General features: G+C 48.9%; 1 long non-coding RNA gene across 2 annotated transcripts in view; it reads left to right on the top strand.

Moving 5' to 3' along the window:
- LOC109321005 overlaps positions 1-2,049 on the top strand; it is a 5,795-nt gene extending 3,746 nt beyond the window's left edge. For both annotated transcript variants that reach the window (XR_002103929.1, XR_002103928.1), the window contains one exon: positions 1,778-2,049. This is a non-coding gene — a long non-coding RNA (uncharacterized LOC109321005). The remainder of the gene's footprint in view (positions 1-1,777) is intronic.
- Positions 2,050-8,979: the final 6,930 nt, after the last annotated feature.

Here is an 8,979-nt window from a genome sequence, read left to right as displayed (position 1 = left end):
GTCCAAGTATACGACATCCACCCCTCCTCCTGCATCGAGGCGTTTTGTGACCTGGTCATAAAAAGAGACTAGATTGGTCAGGCACGATCTGCCTGCCACGAACCCGTGCTGGTTTCCCCTCAGCATAATTTGTCCTGCCGGGCTCTTTCCATTTTGGTGTTCTCCAAACGATAGCCCAACTTCACCTTGCTTGCTAAATGCCTGCCCACTGGCACTCTCAAGGTCATGCCCTTCTTCCTGTATGACATTTTGATCACAGAAATCATAAAGCAGGGCTGGAAAAGACCTCCAAAAATCTCATCTTGTCCACCCCCCTGCCTGAGGCAGGATCATCCCTACCCAAACTATCCTATGCAACCGTCACCTAAACTCTGCATAAAACTAACACCAACCCTGACACAACACAAGATATAACACCATGCTTTACCCTGCCACAAGTAAAGCCAGGGAACCACAGAAGCCAATGTCCTGCTTCTAGAAAAGGTTGTTAATATACCAGCAATATAATAACTGTCTATGTCAACCTGACCACAGGGTAAAATTCCTTCCTGACCCCCAAAATGGCATTGGTCTGATCCTAAATGAAGAAGCAAGACACTCTATCCAGGAACCTCTGGTTTTAAGTCCCTGGAGGAGCACCCTAGTCAAACCCTCAGCCTTGGCTGTAGCCAACACCCAATGCCTCTCTGGACACCCTGACAGATGTAGCAGAAAGAGGGGTCAGGGACAACCAGCAAAGCTCAGAAGCCTGCAAACACCCATGGTAAAGCATAGGCATCACTACGCCTTGGTCATTCCCAACGAGTGGGTGTCCAACCCCTTCTTAAACACCATCAGCAACGGAGAGTCCACAATGCCCCGAGGCCTCGATTCCACAGCCTTGCTATTTTACCAGTGGAAGTTTTTCCTGCTATTCGACCTCAGCCTACTCTGCTGCAACTCCAAGTCATTGGTCTGCATCCTCCTCTCTACAGCAAGAGAGAAAAGGTGCTTGCCTTCTACTTTCTGGCAGCCCTTCAAGTATCTGAAGACTGCTCTCATGTCCCCTCTTCAGCACCTGTTCCGCAAGCTGAATGTGCCCAGCTCCTTCAGCCTCACCGTGTATGACTTGCTTTCCAAGCTCTTTACCATCTTTGTCACGTGCCTCTGGACCCTAGACAATTCTTCCTAACTGCGTTATCAACACATTTCAATTGCAACTATATTTTTGCAATTTTTGCAAATTCCTTAATGAAAATATTCAGTAAGATTGGCCTCCACCCATCTCTGAACCTCAGGTACAACTGAGGTCAAACCAATGGGCCCCGAGTTGTCCGAATCGCTTTGCCCCAGTATGAAACCCTGCTCCCACACACCCCAACGCGATAGACTCATTACAAGTTCCTCCTGCACTACGGTGATTTCGTGTGTCCGTTCGTGCAGAGTTCAGGAGTCGAGATTTTTCTGGTCTTCCCAACATGAGTACACTGAGCTCTTTGAGTCCTGAAGCTTTTCCTTTAATGTAAAAATGTAAGGTTAGCTTCATAAATAGACTTCATATTTCTTTCCATTTCTTGAGCAGATAACAGCAAGAAAAATTCCCAACTTCTCCTAGTCTTTCAGTTTCATGCAGACTTTTAATGGATGGCCCAGCACCTTTTCATGTATGAATATTCACTATGGGAATAGAAGACTCACTAATCATTTTATTTTCATTTGCACAACATTTTATTTTACATATGAGCTCAGAGACCCTATTTCTAAAATTGTTTCTGATTATGTTTTGCATCTGTAATAGCCTGGCAAACTTCCATCCAGATTCCTACCCAGAGCCCTGGGACCGCAGAGAGAGATGGTGTGCAAAGCCTCTACCTTGTGTGTGACAGGCTACAGCACAGTTTGCAATATCTTCAGGTTAAAATGGTCTTATGTTACAATAATGCTGCATGCCTCCATTTCCCTAACTGGCTTGTACGTGGGGGAAGGATGGGTGAATGGTGTTTCAAAATAGATCTGTGATGAATGACGAGCCAGTCTGCATACAGTGACAAAAATGGAAGCCCAAACGGATTCAAGCCCCTCTCGTGTTTCTGGTTACCTGCCTGGGACTCTGCCTGGGGGCTGACCTAGGCCTCGTGGCCCAAAGCCACTGTATGGCAGTTGACTAATAAATGCAGTTTTTCTTTAAAAAGAGCTGCCTACTTTGCTGCATGAAACCCATGTCCAGGAGCTGAACCAGGAGGTGGGGGCTATGCATAGCAGAGGGCCAAAGACCAGACGGCCTTGTCTTAGAGGTCAAGCAGCCAGGGGCTCACCCAGCCTAGATGACTGCACTGGCATCAGGGGGTGCTGCCCCCACTCCAAGACACTGGGTGCGTCTACACGTTCATTAATGTACCATAATTACTGCACATTACATTTAGTACTTGTATAACCAAGTACTAAATCAATGCCAGCACTGCCGGCACGTGGCTTTCTAGTGATGCTAACTGCACAGGTTTTGCCTCGCACACTACTGCACAATAGAATTAGGCTACTGCACAGTTAGCATCTCGTGTCAACTCGCCCACTGTGTATATCTGGGGGTCCCGAGCAAGTGGGGAACCCGTGGCACTGGGTTTCTACCTGGGGGCAAGGCACTGCTAGGAATTAATGTCAGAATGGCATTTTCAAGGCACAGACTAATACTCTTGGTAGTCTAACAAGGTTCATCCAGGCTTTGGATCCAAGTTCTTCAATTTTGGAGCTTCGGGGGGAGGACCAAATCCCTGGAGATCCTTGCCTCTGTGCAACAGTGGGTCAAGCGTGTGGCTCCTGTGGCAAAACTGGGCTGGTAACCAGCGGGGTGACAAAGTGACAGGCCAGGGATGCAAGGGATAGACCCCCAAGTCCCATGGAAGTTGAAGGAGGCAGTACTAGCTTTGTGCTTCTCCCACCAGATGGGGAGCCCAGTCAAGTAGGAGTCCAGGTGGCAGGACCAGCTGGTGACAGAAATCCCTTGGAGATGAACTGCCAGGAATGGACATCCTCCGTGCCACCAGTCCCGCTCTCAGACAGGGCCTCCAGGACAGAAATACCTGCTGCTTCCTTAAGGGCAAGAAACTTCTGCTCCTGGGAATGGCTGAGCATTTGGGGCACGCTGTGCACAAGGCTCTCAAAACTCAAGGCCAGTTACTCCCTCCCTTGCACCTCAACTGGTTCAATGCGGGTGCAAAACAGACGACAGAACAAGGAGCAGTGGGTGCAAGTTGCAGTAAGGGAAGTTGAGGTTGGATATTTGGAAAAACTCTCTCACAAGAAGGTACTAAAGCACTGGAACAGGCTCCTCAGAGAGGTTGTGAACTAGACACTCCATCTTTAAAAATTTTTAAGACCCAATTTGACAAAGCCCTGGCTGGGATGATGTAGTTGGGGCTGGTCCTGCTTAGAGCGGGGGGTTGGACTAGATGTGACCTCCTGAGCTCCCTTCCAGCCCTCGTTTCCCACGATTCTGTGAGCCAAAACACCACCTTTCCAACTCCGCTGGGTCTTATACCCACTTTGCACACAGGCTGAAGAACAGCAGAGAATCAGACCCTCTGGGCGATGGGTGTTAGACTTTCCCCAAAACCTAGTGTTTGTGAGCTGTGTATCTGCTGGCTGCAAAGCAACAAAACATCAAGAACAAGCTCCACACCCTTCACAGTTCTGCCTTTTGCTGCTTTTTGGTGCAGACCATGCCCTCATGAGATGCCTTCTGACATCTAGTAGGTGGTCAAGCATTGGAATAGGCTGCCTAGAGAACCTGGGGAATCTCCATCCTTGGAAGTTTTCAAGAAAAGATTAGACGAACACTTGTCTGGGACGGTTTATTCAGGGATGATCCTAGCTTGAGCAGGGGGCTGGATGAGAAGACCTCATGAGGACCCTTCCAGCCCTACTTTTCTACTAAAATGAGTCTGACAAGCAAGGCTAAAGTTGTTTAAAATAGTAATCCTGGGACATTTTACTGAAATTAGCCTATGGATAAAATCCATAGTGTGTTATAGCAAAATATTATTCCGGAAGATAGGCTGGAGGCACTGAGAAGCTCTCCTCGGCACTTACAGCCACCCTGAGAGTAGTCGTGGTGCTGAACACGACTACAGATTCGCAGGGGTCAGGCACAGAGACACTCAGCGTTAGGTCCCTGCTTTGTTTGTCACCTTGCTCAAGGGGATACAGAATAGAGCAATGCTCCACGCTGCAAGTCCAGGTTGGCTCCTATTCTGCACCCTGATTTGTTCCTGCCTCTCCTCTGCGCCAATTTGTCTGTAATGAATTATTAAAATAGTGTCCCCAGATCGTTTGATGCATATTCTTTAGCACTTATACGTGGCTACAAAGGGCTCGATTCTCCCTTCATATACATGCTCACAGCTTTTTCAGGAGTGAATGGCAGCTAACGACTGGTCTAGGAGGGAGGCTGAAACACAGAGGGATTCTGCTATTTCTGTAAGGACAGTGCATCAGGAGGGACAAGCCCCAAACCAGTGTTATTTTCCCAGAAAAACAATTCAGGCAGGCTCTTAGTAAAGTGAAATACAAATTAACATCTAACGCTTCATGCTTCTATCACCTTGCATGGCAGAGGCTGCCAGACAGGTGCAGGTATTAATAGACACGCATCAAAATTTATAAAATTTTGTTCTATTTTTATAGAACAACAATGCAGTCGAGACCATGCTGTGGGAATGCAGTGCATATGCCGGGTGCGACCCATCAGCCCAGCGCATGTTTCAACTCCCTTGATGGGGCTCCAAGGCCTTACGGGGGGTCCGCAGGAAGGCAAAGCAGCACAAAGCTGCCTAGGGCAGAAGGGGTGATTTTTGCAGCATTGCATCACCGGAGTGCAAGGAAAGCCCTTGACCCGCCTGCCTCCTGGGCCGGAAGGACAGTGCTGTCGAAACCCTTCTTTCCACAAGTGGCTTGAGCCACCGGAGCTGCTCGAAGGACTCCAGTTCACTGCATGCAGAGACAAGCGGATATATCTCACCCTGGCTGTGACTATGATGGATGAACGACTGCGTGCGCTTGTAGGAATCAATCATATCACAAAAGGCATCTTTAACACGACCAGCATTATCTGACAGGCGTGACAATGCACCGCATAAATTTAAGAGAACGGTATACCTCAACGCTATTTGAGCAACGGGCCCGGATCCTGCGAGTACACTTATCTGAGCGCCGGCGTGGGCAGACTCGGGGCCTCTGCGCCGAACCAGGAGGGACACACTCTCTTCAATGGCGATTTCGTTACAGGGACACGATGGAGCGGAGCAAAGCAACGTCTCTGCAAGGGCACAAGTAACTCTGCTCTCTGCACCTTAGCCCTGGACCAGCAGCTCATCCAGCTGAGCCTGGCATCACACACGGATGAATGAGCTCTGTCTCCTGAGCCAGGACTGGACTGGGATGATACACACAAGCCCCATTCCTTAGACACAAACTGTTGGGACCCCGGGTGTTGTTTTTTATTGTTCTTGCTTTTACAGGCCTCACGCCACAGCCGCCGCTGTCTGTTTATTCCTTCAAATGGGATCAAATTAACCGAAAAACAAACAGCCTCTTGCCTTTCCACCCAGGATTTGCTTTTCTACTGCCCAGAACAAGTTTGAGATATCTTGCAACATACGCTGAAGGTCACCAAGTCCAGGCCTGAGCAAACTGAAGGGAATTTGGGGGTCAAAAAAGCTCTCAACTAGGATGGCCTAGTGAAAGGGTCCCCTTATTTTTATCCTGCACATTCAAATTGCTGGGGCGGAGGGCCTCATTTTTAATCCCGTACCAATACCTTATGCAGAGATCAGTGGTTTCTCCAGCAAGTGAAAACATTACAATCCCTTCTCTACACCACCGAGCTAGGAGAATCATGAGCTGCCTCTTTACCACTTCTTGTATATCCTATGCTTTCAAATGTTTTCACGCACCTCACTGATGGTCTCATGACTCGTGGCGGTCAAGAGCCGGAGTTCAAGTGGCCCTTGAGTTGCTGTTGTGGCCGGCCCTGAGCGGTCAGCTAAAAACTTTATTTTGAAGCCACCTGAGGAACAGCCTTGATTATCTGAGTATCTGGCCTTATGACAAGGCCCCAAGGTAGCAGCACCCCAGCAAGACATCCACAGTCTAACTATAGCATGTTAGGGGGTGTTGGTATTTCACACATGGTTCCTAGTGCTTGTATGAAAAGGTTCCTTGCAAAGTTTATAAGAATAGGTTAGACAAGCACGTTTCGATGAGGATGATCATACCTTAATCATACAGCGGCCTGGACCAGATGACCTCCTGAGAGTCCTTCCAGCCCTACTCTTCTATGATTTTAAGAAAGGAGGAGTCCAGCCAAGTGTGAAGAATGGAGTCAGACCAGGAAACGTTGAACGCACTAGGTATGTTTAGTCTGAAGAAAAGGGAAGAATAGCTGTTTTCAGTTATTTGAAAGGCTGCCATCAAGAAGTGGGATCATAGGATTGTACAGAAGTAGGTCTGGGGGCCCCCTGCTGAAAGCAGGATCGTCCCTGATTAAAACCATCCCACCAAGTATCTGTCCAAACTGCTTGTGAAAAATTCAAGAACGGAGAAGCCAGTTTCTCTCGGTAGCCTCTTCCAATGCAAGACCACCCTCATAGTCAGAAAATCCCTCTTAATCTTCAACCTAAATTTTCCCACTGAGGCTTGAGGTCATTGCTCCTAGTCCTGTCCCCTACAGCCACAGAGAAGAGCCCGTCTCCATCCTCTCAGTAATCCCCCTTCAGGCATTTGAACGCTGCTATGAAATCATGCAGAAGTGGGGTTGGCAGGGACCTGCAGAGGCCACATCTAGTCCAAACCCTGCCTGAGGCAGAAGCATCCCTATCCAAACCACCCTACACAAACCCCTTGTCCAACCTCAACCCTAATGCAACACAAGACAAAAGACCCAAACTTGCCCCACGTAAAGCAGAGAGGCCACAGCAGCCAATGTCTGCTGCTGCAAGGGTTGTTAATATACACTAGAGAGTGCCCACGACCCCTGCTACAGAGGAAGGCAAATAATCCGGTACAGATTGGTACCCCACAATCTGTACCAATCTGACCATGGGGCAAAAGTCCTCCCTGACCCCAGATCAGTCAATTGGTCTGACCCGGAGCAGAGGGGCAAGACCCTCTAGCCAGGAAACTCTGGGTTTAAGTCCCAGCAAAAGCACTGGCACACCTCGGCCAGAATCCCCAGCCGTGGCTGCAGCCAGCACCCGATGCCTCTGAGAAAGCTTAAAAAAAAATGTGACATGTAGCAGCTGAGGAGCATTGGGAAGGCATTCCTCACCCGGTGTGGTAACAGCAAAGCCCAGAAGCACGGGAAATACCTGTCGTAGAACAGATACAGTTATGTCTAGGTGCTACCCTACCTTTTCTGGAACACCTCCAGTGATGGAAAGTCCACACCTTCGCTGGGCGTCTATCCCATTGCCTCACTGCTCTAACTGCAACGAAGCCTTCCTGGACATCCAATCCAAGCCTACCGTGGTGCAATGGCAAGCCATTGGTCCAGGACTATCGCCTCTCGTGCACCTAATGCTTCGATCCATGCGTTCCAAAACTGCATTTGCCTTTTGTGCAGCTGCAACGCACTGCAGACTCACACTGGGTCCGTGACTCACCAAGACTCCCACGTCGCTGTGTTCCAGCCAGGCGCCACCCACGTCATATTTGTGCTTTTGGTTCTTCTTCCCATGGTGCAGCGCCTGGCATCGGTCAGCATTGTACTTCAGCCCAGCTTTCCAAACTGCTGAGAGCTTCCTGAATTGCACTCCCATCCTCCATTATTATCAATGTTATTAGTCATCTATTCTTCAAATTAAATAACACTAGTTCTAGACTTTCCTCACGAGTTATGCTTCTGAGGCCTATAATTATATTTGCTGCTCTCTGCTGGACTCTCTGCAATCTGTCCTCATCTTTCTTGAATTGTGGGGCCCAAGATCAGACACAGGACTCCAGATGAGGCTTCACCAGCACTGAATAGAGAGGAAGAATCACTTTATTCAATTTGCAACCCACTATACCATTGGCCTTTTCACAACAAGTACACACTCTTGGCTCGTGTTTAGCTTATGGTCCATTGTGACCTCCAGGTCCTTTTCTGTAGTACTGCAATCCAGCCATTCATCCCCAGTCTGTATTTGTGAATGCAATTGTTGTGTCCCGAGTACAGGACTTGACACTTGTTCCTGCTGAAGTTCGTCTAGTGGATTGCAGACCACCTTTCCAGTCTACCCAGGACATTCTGGACCCTAGCCCCAGCATGTCTGCAAACTCCATCCAATTTGGTGCCATCAATAAATTCGCTAAGTGTGTGCTTGATCCTACCATCCAAATCATTAATGACGATGCTGAACAATGTAAGACCCAGGTCAGGCTCTACTTGATACCTCCTCCCAACTAGACGTTGAGCCAGTGATGTCTACTTGTTGAATACGAGGACCCAACCACGTATGTATCCACCTTGCAGTACTTTCACCTAGTTGGTATTTCCTTAGGTTGTTAATGACAATAGGAAAGTGTCAAAAGCCTCGCTAAAGTCAAGGTATATCTCTGCCCTCATCCACACAGCCTCATCACAGAAGCACATCAGCTTGACCAGGTACGACTTGCTCTTGGGGAATCCATTCTGGCTATTCCCAGTCGCCTTGTTCCCCTCTCCATGCTTCACAAGTGATTCCTTAAAAACCTGCTCCAGGACCTTTCTAGGTGTCGAGGTCAGGATGTAATTCCCTGGATCCTGTCATTCTGTCACTCCCTGAATCGTGGCAGGTGCTGGAGGCAGCAGATCGTGGCTCTGACAATGTGGTCCTGCACTCTCACGGCCCCGCCGCTCCTGGGGTGTCCACGGAAACCGGCTGCAGCCAGAGCAGATCACCGAGTCCGACCTCCTGCCATGGAGTAGTGGGGTCAGACGACCCCAGCAAGGTCTGCATCTAACCTCCTCTTAAACACCCCCAGGGT

Source organism: Crocodylus porosus, unplaced genomic scaffold, assembly GCF_001723895.1.
Source record: "Crocodylus porosus isolate Cpor-Errol unplaced genomic scaffold, CroPor_comp1, whole genome shotgun sequence".
Taxonomy (NCBI): Eukaryota; Metazoa; Chordata; order Crocodylia; family Crocodylidae; genus Crocodylus; species Crocodylus porosus.
The sequence above is the reverse complement of the archived record's forward strand: the minus strand, read 5'-3'. Positions and strand labels throughout refer to the sequence as shown.